This window comes from Bos mutus, chromosome 4 (assembly GCF_027580195.1).
Source record: "Bos mutus isolate GX-2022 chromosome 4, NWIPB_WYAK_1.1, whole genome shotgun sequence".
NCBI lineage: Eukaryota > Metazoa > Chordata > Mammalia > Artiodactyla > Bovidae > Bos > Bos mutus.
Genome location: NC_091620.1, coordinates 9,274,755 through 9,284,769, shown reverse-complemented (window position 1 = coordinate 9,284,769; position 10,015 = coordinate 9,274,755).

Here is a 10,015-nt window from a genome sequence, read left to right as displayed (position 1 = left end):
CCATCTTAACAGGGCAAGAGGAGGATAAATGATTTTTAGGAAAGGTAAGAGGATCCTTAGAAGACTACATGTGGTAGTTTGTGACACATTTGTCTGCAGGTGGTGTTGACTTCTAGCTTCATCTCCTGAGATGAGTCAGTCTTTCCCCATTGATAAGACGCTTGGGGAAGGAATTTATGACACTTGAGTTTCTTTTGGAGGATCTGTCTTTAGGCAGATAAGCAAAGTTCACAGAAACCTGTCCTTGCATTTGCTGTTTTTCAAGTACCTACAGCTCAAAAAAAAATCAATATACCAATGCAGTATATTTTGTGGTGGCCTGTCCTGAAATCACACAGTCATGTTCTGGACTAAATAGTCTACTCTTCTCCAGTATTTATGCACCAGTTCCCTACAGTCACCCAATACTTTGGCCAGATGCGAAGAACTGACTCATTGAAGAAGACCCTGATGCTGGGAAAGATTGAAAGTGGGAGGAGAAGGGGACAACAGAGGATGAGATGGCTGGATGGCATCACTAGCTCGATGGACATGAGCTTTAGCAAGCTCTGGGAGTTGATGCTGCAGTTCACGGGGTTGCAAAGAGTTGGACACGACTGAGCAACTGAACTGAACTCCCAACAGTCACTGTTTGAGGGCTGTTCTCAGGGGTCAATTACAAAAATAGCATGAGTGTAAGTCCACATTTGAATGAACGTAAGTAGTTGGAGAGCCAGACCAAAGCTTGTAAAACATGATCAGCAGTTATAATTTCATTCTTGAAATCAAGAATTTCACCCAAGAGTTACTCTTGAGTTACTGGAAAGCATTTTCAGTGTGGGATTGTTATCTAGCTTATGTTTTCAGTTAAAATTACTCTGGCTACTGTGTGAAGGATAAATCATAGAACAATAGTTAAACAGGGAAACCAATTAGAAGCTATTTAAAATAACTGGGGGACTTCCCTAGTCGTCCAGTGGTTGAGATTCGGTGCTTCCAATGCAGGAGGGGGTGTGGGTTCAATCCATGCGTGGGGGAAGCTGAGGTCCCACATGCCATGCAGTGTGGCCAAAGAAAAAAGATCATTAAATTAGTAACTGGGACAGTAGATGATGGGGGCCTAGGTTAGGAGGAGGGCAGCAGATATTGAGAGAAGCGGTGTGATTCAAGGTACTTTGACTCAACAGTATTGTAAGTAAAGAGTGAGAGGAAGAGAAGAGTCAATGGTGGCTCAGGTTTTTGATGTGAACAATTAGGAGGCTGCTGCTGCTGCTGCTAAGTCTCTTCAGTCGTGTACGACTCTGCGCGTCTATAGACGGCAGCCCACCAGGCTCCCCCGTCCCTGGGATTCTCCAGGCAAGAGTACTGGAGTGGGTTGCCATTTCCTTCTCCAGTGCATGAAAGTGAAAAGTGAAAGTGAAGTTGCTCAGTCGTGTCCGACTCTTAGCAACCCCATGGACTGCAGCCTACCAGGCTCTTCTGTCCATGGGATTTTCCAGGCAAGAGTACTGGAGTGGGGTGCCATTGCCTTCTCCGAATTAGGAGACTGGCAGTGCTAATTCAGGAAAGACTGGAGAGGCCCACATCTGGAGGTGAAAATCAAAAATTCTGTTTCTGTGTTATGTTTGAGATGTCAGTCAGACATACAAGTGAAGTTGCTAAATAGGCAGCTGGAACTAGATTTTAAAGTCTAAGATTTGAGATACAAATTTAGGCCACGTAACATCAATTTAGGGGTCAAAAAACAAAGATAGCCTTTAAAGCCAAGAGATCAAACTTGCAAAGTTGTAAAATAGTTGCAGAAGGCATTCCTACCCCTGTGCCCGATTACTTGTCTGCCCCTCCAGGCCCTCTCTTCCTCTCTCTACCCTCCTTTCTGCCTCAAGGCGGTTGATATGCATGTAGGGAGCCATCAGTGTGGGCTCACTGACCAGGCTCCTGGCTGAGCTCCACCCGAGGGGAGTGCCCTTCCTCCACGCCCAGGAGATGAGAAGGAGGAAAGATGAACAAGGTCCTTTTTTCCTCTGTATGTGGCGACCTCAACCAAAGGCCACTGCTTGGTCTCTTAAGATGGCTTCCTCTGTAACTGAGCAAGGCCCTATGGGGCCTTCCCAGGGCAGGCCCTTCCCTCATATTTTGCTTTAGTTCCTCTCTAAAGTGCCTAGATAACAGTAACTAATGCACATTTCCTGAGTTGTTTTACAGATGTGAAAACTCTGCAGCAAATGGAAGATATTAACTACTTGGTGACCATGAGCACACAACCCCCAGACATCCTGGAGCCTGTGTGTGTGTGTGTTAGTCACTTCAGTCATGTCCGACTCTTACAACCCTATGGACTATAGCCCTTCAGGCTCCTCTGCCCATGGAATTCTCCAGGCAAGAATACTGGAGTGGGTTGCCATGCCCTCCTCCAGAGGATCTTCCTGACCCAGGAATCAAACCCTAAGGATTGATAATGTTAACCCCTGTCACACCACTCTGTTACCTTACCATCAACCAATCAAAGAATTGTGCAGGAGCTGGTCACATACCTTGAAACCTGCTTCCCCCACCTGGGAAATCCTTGGGGGAGTTCAAGGTTTAGCGGTAGGTACATGAAACACCTGTCTTCTTGCTTGGCCCCATGATAAAAATTTCTCTGCTCCAAATCCTGCCATTTACGTTTGTTTGGCCTTATGGTGCATCAGGCACATCAAATTGTCTTCACTAGCCTCTTTTTTTTCTTTTAGGTTGTCCTAAGTCTTTGTTGGAGAAGGCAATGGCACCCCACTCCAGTACTCTTGCCTGGAATATCCCATTGTCGGAGGAGCCTGGTAGGCTGCAGTCCGTGGGGTCGCTGAGGGTCAGATACCACTGAACAACTTCACTTTCACTTTTCACTTTCATGCATTGGAGAAGGAAATGGCAACCCACTCCAGTATTCTTGCCTGGAGAATCCCAGGGACAGGGGAGCCTGGTGGGCTGCCGTCTATGGGGTCACACAGAATCGGACACGACTGAAGCGACTTAGCAGCAGCAGGTCTGTGTTACTGTGCACGGGCTTTCTCTAGTTGCAGTGAGTGGGAGCTACTTCCTAGAGCAATGCACAGGCTTCTCACCATGGTGGCTTCTCTTGCGGTGGAGCACAGGCTCCAGGGCACAAGGGTTCAGTAGTGGGGCTCCAGAGTATGCCTTCGTTAGTTGCGGCCCTTGGACTCAGTTGCCCCTGCTGCCTGTGGGAGCTTCCAGATCAGGGATTGAACCAGTGTTTCTTGCACTGCAAGGCAGATTCTTAACCACTGGACCACCCAGGAAGTCCACACTAGCATGTTTAACTCTCCGTTCTGGATCCTGGCTAACTTTCCCTATATTCCCTCTTAGGCTGGGAGCTGGAGTGATAACAGCTCCGTGATAGCCTCTGGTATGTTGTATACCCCATGGTTCACACATCTAGCACATACCTTTGTAAAAAGCCTATATGTCTACACTGAATATTCTCCAAACTATAATGTTTAGTATGCCATGTGTTTCTTCTTGGGACTTTAAGTAAATATACCTCCTTTCTCCTCTCCAAAATCACCCCCAAAACAAGAATGAGAGCTGTGAACAGAAGCATAAACTCCCTCTTGTCATGTATAACCTTATGTCACACCCTGTCAAGATGGAAAATTGCATGACGAATGAGAAATGATTTTGCAAAGTATAGGAAACTCAAGAATTGCAAGCACCAGGCTCTATGGAAGCAGAGGTGAGGCAAAGGGATAAACACAGGAAGATAATGTAGAAGGCTGTCTCAGTTCAGTCGAACAGTCATGTCCGACTCTTGGCGACCCCATGAATCGCAGCACACCAGGCCTCCCTGTTCATCACCAACTCTGGAGTTCACTCAGACTCATGTCCATCGAGTCAGTGATGCCATCCAGCCATCTCATCCTCTGTTGTCCCCTTCTCCACCTGCCTCCAATCCCTCCCAGCATCAGAGTCTTTTCCAATGAGTCAACTCTTCGCATGAGGTGGCCTAAGTATTGGAGTTTCAGCTTTAGCATCAGTCCTTCCAATGAACACCCAGGGCTGATCTCCTTCAGAATGGACTGGTTGGATCTCCTTGCAGTCCAAGGGACTCTCAAGAGTCTTCTCCAACATCACAGTTCAAAAGCATCAATTCTTCGGCACTCAGCTTTCTTCACAGTGCAACTCTCACATCCATACATGACCACAGGAAAAACCATAGCCTTGACTAGACGAACCTTTGTTGGCAAAGTAAGGTCTCTGCTTTTCAATATGCTATCTAGGTTGGTCATAACTTTCCTTCCAAGGAGTAAGCATCTTTAATTTCATGGCTGCAATCACCATCTGCAGTGATTTCGGAGACTAAAAAAGTAAAGTCTGACACAGCTTCCACTGTTTCCCAATCTATTTGCCATGAAGTGATGGGACCAGATGCCATGATCTTCGTTTTCTGAATGTTGAGCTTTAAGCCAACTTTGTCAATCTCCTCTTTCACTCTCATCAAGAGGCTTTTTAGTTCCTCTTCACTTTCTACCATAAGGGTGGTGTCATCTGCATATCTAAGGTGATTGATATTTCTCCTGGCAATCCTGATTCCAGCTTGTGCTTCTTCCAGCCCAGCGTTTCTCATGATGTACTCTGCATAGAAGTTAAATAAGCAGGGTGACAATATACAGCCTTGACGTACTCCTTTTCCTATTTGAAACCAGTCTGTTGTTCCATGTCCAGTTCTAACTGTTGCTTCCTGACCTGCATATAGGTTTCTCAAGAGGCAGGTCAGGTGGTCTGGTATTCCCATCTCTTTCAGAATTTTCCACAGTTTATTGTGATCCACACAGTCAAAGGCTTTGGCATAGTCAATAAAGCAGAAATAGATGTTTTTCTGGAACTCTCTTGCTTTTTCCATGATCCAGTGGATGTTGGCAATTTGGTCTCTGGTTCCTCTGCCTTATCTAAAACCAGCTTGAACATCTGGAAGTTCATGGTTCACGTATTGCTGAAGTCTGGCTTGGAGAAATTTTGAGCATTACTTTACTAGCATGTGAGATGAGTGCAATTGCTCCCCAAAGGTAACAAGTTTGAATGAATTCAACTAAATGGTGAAGTCTTTTTAAAATTGCTAAAGAAAATACTGTGTTTGAATCACTTGTTATTAGTTTGATGACTGCAGTGACTTTTACCAGCCTCTCTGGTGTAATTTCCCTTAAAATCAAGTATTTTTGTAAGATTTAGCCTCAGTCTCATCATATAATATAGTAGAGAAGAGGCTTCAGTTCAACAAATATGGAGTCCCTGTTCTGTGGTAGCCACTGAGTGTATGAAAATGAATTCAAACAAGTGAACAAGACTAAAGGGAACAAGCACATCCTCTGGAACCATTATGTTCTCTTGTCATAACTGTCTTCAATTTAAGTCTGAATTTGGCAATAAGGAGTTCATGATCTGAGCCATAGTCAGCTCCTGGTCTTGTTTTTGCTGACTGTATAGAGCTTCTACATCTTTGGCTGCAAACAATATAATCAATCTGATTTCAGTGTTGACCATCTGGTGATGTCCATGTGTAGAGTCTTCTCTTGTGTTGTTGGAAGAGGGTGTTTGCTATGACCAGTGCATTCTCTTGGCAAAACTCTGTTAGCCTTTGCCCTGCTTCATTCTGTATTCCAAGGCCAAATTTGCCTGTTACCCCAGGTGTTTCTTGACTTCCTACTTTTGCATTCCAGTCCCCTATAATGAAAAGGACATCTTTTTTGGGTGTTAGTTCAAGAAGGCCTTGTAGGTCTTCATGGAGCCATTCAACTTCAGCTTCTTCAGTGTTACTGGTTGGGGCATAGACTGTTACTGTGGCTGTTACATAGGCAATTACTGTGATATTGAATGGTTTGCCTTAGAAATGAACAGAGATCATTCTGTTGTTCTTGAGATTGCATCCAAATACTGCATTTTGGACTCTTTTGTTGACCATCATGGTTACTCCATTTCTTCTACGGGACCACCACAGTAGTAGATATAATGGTCATCTGAGTTAAATTCACCCATTCCAGTCATTTTAGTGCGCTGATTCCTAGAATGTCAGCGTATATTCTTGCCATCTCCTGTTTGACGCCTTGATTCATGGACCTAACATTCCAGGTTCCTATGCAATATTGCTCTTTACAGCATCGGACCTTGCTTCTATCACCAGTCACATCCACAACTGGGTGTTGTTTTGCTTTGGCCCGTCTCTTCATTTTTTCTAGAGTTATTTCTCTACTGACCTCCAGTAGCATATTGGGCACCTACCGACCTGGGGAGTTCCTCTTTCAGTATCATATCATTTTGTTTTTCATACTGTTCATGGGGTTCTCAAGGCAAGAATCCTGAAGTGGTGGTCGAGAGGAGCAACCCCACATCCAAGGAGCGGAGGCTGTGAGGGCGTGGGAGGGCCGAGAGGAGCTACTCCACGTTCAAGGTCAGGAGGGGCAGCCGTGAGGAGATACCCCTCATCCAAGGTAAAGAGCAGCGGCTGCGCTTTGTTGGAGCAGCCATGAAGAGATACCCCACGTCCAAAGTAAGATAAATCCAAGTAAGATGGTAGGTGTTGCAAGAGGGCATCAGAGGACAGACACACTGAAACCATAATCACAGAAAACTAGTCTATCTGATCACATGGACCACAGAAGGCTGTCTAGAAACACATATATCCCCACTTCTACTTCAAATCCAGGACACTTACTCTCACCCACTCCTACAGCAGATAAGAAATTTATTATCTGGAGAAATTAAACCAGAGAGGGTCCCAATCGGAGCAGGAAGGAAGTGGTACCAAGAAGAATATTTCCAGGAAATAAAAATTAGAATGGATCAATTTCCTGACAAGTTTGACTATGAAGAAAATTCTTCGCGGTGGCATTTGCCATTTCTCTGTGAGTCTACAGGAAAGCTTAACTCTACCTTCAAAGAATATTAAGCAAATGAAAAACGAGTGTATTTTTAACTCCAGGTAAAGCAAAAATTTGCCCAAGAAAATAAATTTAATTTTGGCACAACTCTTGGCTCAGCAGAGAACAATATTTATATGCTCATTATACTGAAAACAGATTTTATATGTAACTGTGTTGGGAAGAAAAGGAACTTTCTAGCAACTTAAAATGCACATAGCTTATGACCCAGAAATTCTCCTTAAAAGAATTTATACTGTTTATTTGCACATATTCTAGGGTCCTTGTAATAATGTTGCTTGAAACAGCAAAAGGTTGATGACAACCTAAAGGATATTAGAGTTAAATTGGTAGTATTCCAAACAACAATACACTATTCAACCACCAGCACTGTTTGTGTTGTAATAAATGCTGGAGACTTCCCTTGTGGCTCAGCTAGTAAAGAATCCACCTGCAATGCAGGAAACCTGGGTTTGATCCCTGGGTTGGGAAGGTCCCCTAGAGAAGGGAAAGGCTACCCACTCCAGTATTCTGGCCTAGAGAATTCCATGGACTGTATAGTCCATGGGGTGGCAACGAGTCGGACATGGCTGAACTACTTTCACTTTCGCTTTCAAATGCTGGAGAGGATGTGGAGAAAAAGGAACACTCCTACATTGTCGGTAGAAATGTAAATTGGTGCAGCCACTATGGAAAACAGTATGGTGTTTCCTCAAAAAACTAAAAATAGAGTTGCCATATGCTCCAGGAATCCCACACCTGGGCACATATCTGGACAAAACTATAATTCAAAAAGATACATGCATGCCATGTTCGGCCGCACTGTTTACAGTAGCCAAGACATGGAGACAACCTAAATGTCCATCCACAGAGGAATGCATAAAGAAGATGTGGTGCATATACTACTCAGCCATGAAAAGTGAGAGTGAAATCGTTCAGTCTCCCAGTCATGGCCGACTGTTGGCGACCCCATGGACTGTAGCCCACCAGGCTCCTCCATCCATGGAATTTTCCAGGCAAGAGTATTGGAGTGGGTCTCCATTTCCTTCTCTAGGGGATCTTCCTGACTCAGGGATCGAACTTGGGTCTCTTGCATTGCAGGCAGACGCTTTTATCGTCTGAGCCACCACGGAAACTCAGTCATAAAAAAGAATGAAATATTGCCATTTGTAGCAATATGGGTGGAACTAGAGATGATCATACTAAGTGAAGTCAGTCAGAAAGAGCAAGACAAATATCATACGATATCACTTATATGTGGAATCAAAAATGTGATACAAATGAACTTATCTGTGAAACAGGAACAGACTCATAGACGTACAGAACCAATCTGCGGTTGCCCAGATGGACGAAGGGTGAGAGAAGGGTGGATTGGGAGTTTGTGATTAGTAGATGCAACTGTTATATAGAGAATGAATAAACAACAAGGCCGTACTGCATAACACAAGGAACTGTGGAGTTCCTGTGATAAACCAAAATGGAGAAGAATATGAAAAAGAAGGTGTATGTATTTATGGATACCTGAATCACTTGCCTGTATAGCAGAAATGAACACAGTACTGTAAATCAACTATACTTCAATAAAATAAATTTAAAAAACAGTTATCTGTTTCTTCAAAGTTTGGGTCTCAAAATTTAGAGAACTTGTCTTTAAATTGTCTGGAATTGAGCCTTTTAAAGGATAGATCTTTGATTATTTATTCACTTTTATAGTTACTGAATTGTCAGTTCTCTCTTATTTCTCCTTAAATTAATATATAAATTTATTTTTTTCTAGAAAACCATCCATTTCACCTATATTTTCAAACACAATGGCATGAAATTTACATAATATTTTGTAATTTAAGAAATTACTGCCGGACGTTTAGTGTATTTGCATTCTTTTTTCTAAGGTTTATTATTTTTATTCTTTCTCATTTATCTTTGTAAGAATTGCCAAAGATGTTTATTTTACTGTTCTTTAAAAAACAATCCATTTTTGTTTATATTGATCAAGTCCACCATATTTATATTTTTTCATCAATTTCTGCTTTAATTTTTATACTTCCCCTTTTATAGTTTTTTGAAACGTTCTTGTGATGAATTACTAGTTCATTTTTTTTTGCCTTTTTTATTTTTTAATAAATGTATTTAAGGCTATAAAGTTTCTTTGGTGATACTTCACAGGTTTTGATACATAGGGCTGCTGTGCCCATTCATTTCTCAATCTTTTGTAATTTTGGCATTGATTTCCTTTTTAAGCCAAGAATTATTATAAGGGTCTTCTAAATATCCAAGTTGTATTTTAGGGTAATCGAATTTCCTTTTTAACACAAGAAGAGGCTCAACAATGTGAATATATTTAACACTAATGAACTAGATGCTTAAAAATAGTTAAGATGGTATATTTTAAGTTGGGTGTATTTTATAATAATTAAGGTGTGCTGCGATTTATGGGTTTGCAAAGAGTTGGACACGACTGAGTGACTGAACTGAACTGAACTGAAACATTTTAATGCAAAAGAAAAACATAAGTAGATTTCTGGGTGTGCTGAATGTAATCATCAGACCTGTAATCACAAGTCTTAAAAATAGAAGAGAATGCAAAAGACCAAGAGAAATGGCAGTGCTGAAGTATTTGACCCATCCTTGCTGACTTTGAAGATGGAACAAGGGGTCATGAGCTGAGAGATACAGTAGCCTGTAGAAGCTGGAACAGGTCAGGAAATAGATTCTCTCTTAGAGCCTCCAGAAAGCAATGCAGCCCTGTTGACACTTGATTTTTTTTAGCCCAGACCCATTTTGGATTTCTAACCTCCAGAATTGAATTATAATAAATTTGTATTGCTTTCAGCATTCCAAAATCATGTAAAAGAAAATTTAAAAAAATTTCAACTGAACAGATTTTAAGAGAGGCTATAATTATGCTAATTCCAATGAACTTTTATTAGCAACTCTTAAATAAGCCCTCAAGTTAATATGAGATACTGCACCAATATTAGCCTCTTTTTATATTTGACATAAAAGTAATCCTAATCTTTTCTATTGATATAAAAGTAATCTAAGCATAGAGATATGAATTGCCAGGCATATAAGCCATAGGGATATTCTTCCCATAAAAAGCTCAATAATTTGTTATCCCCTGGCCA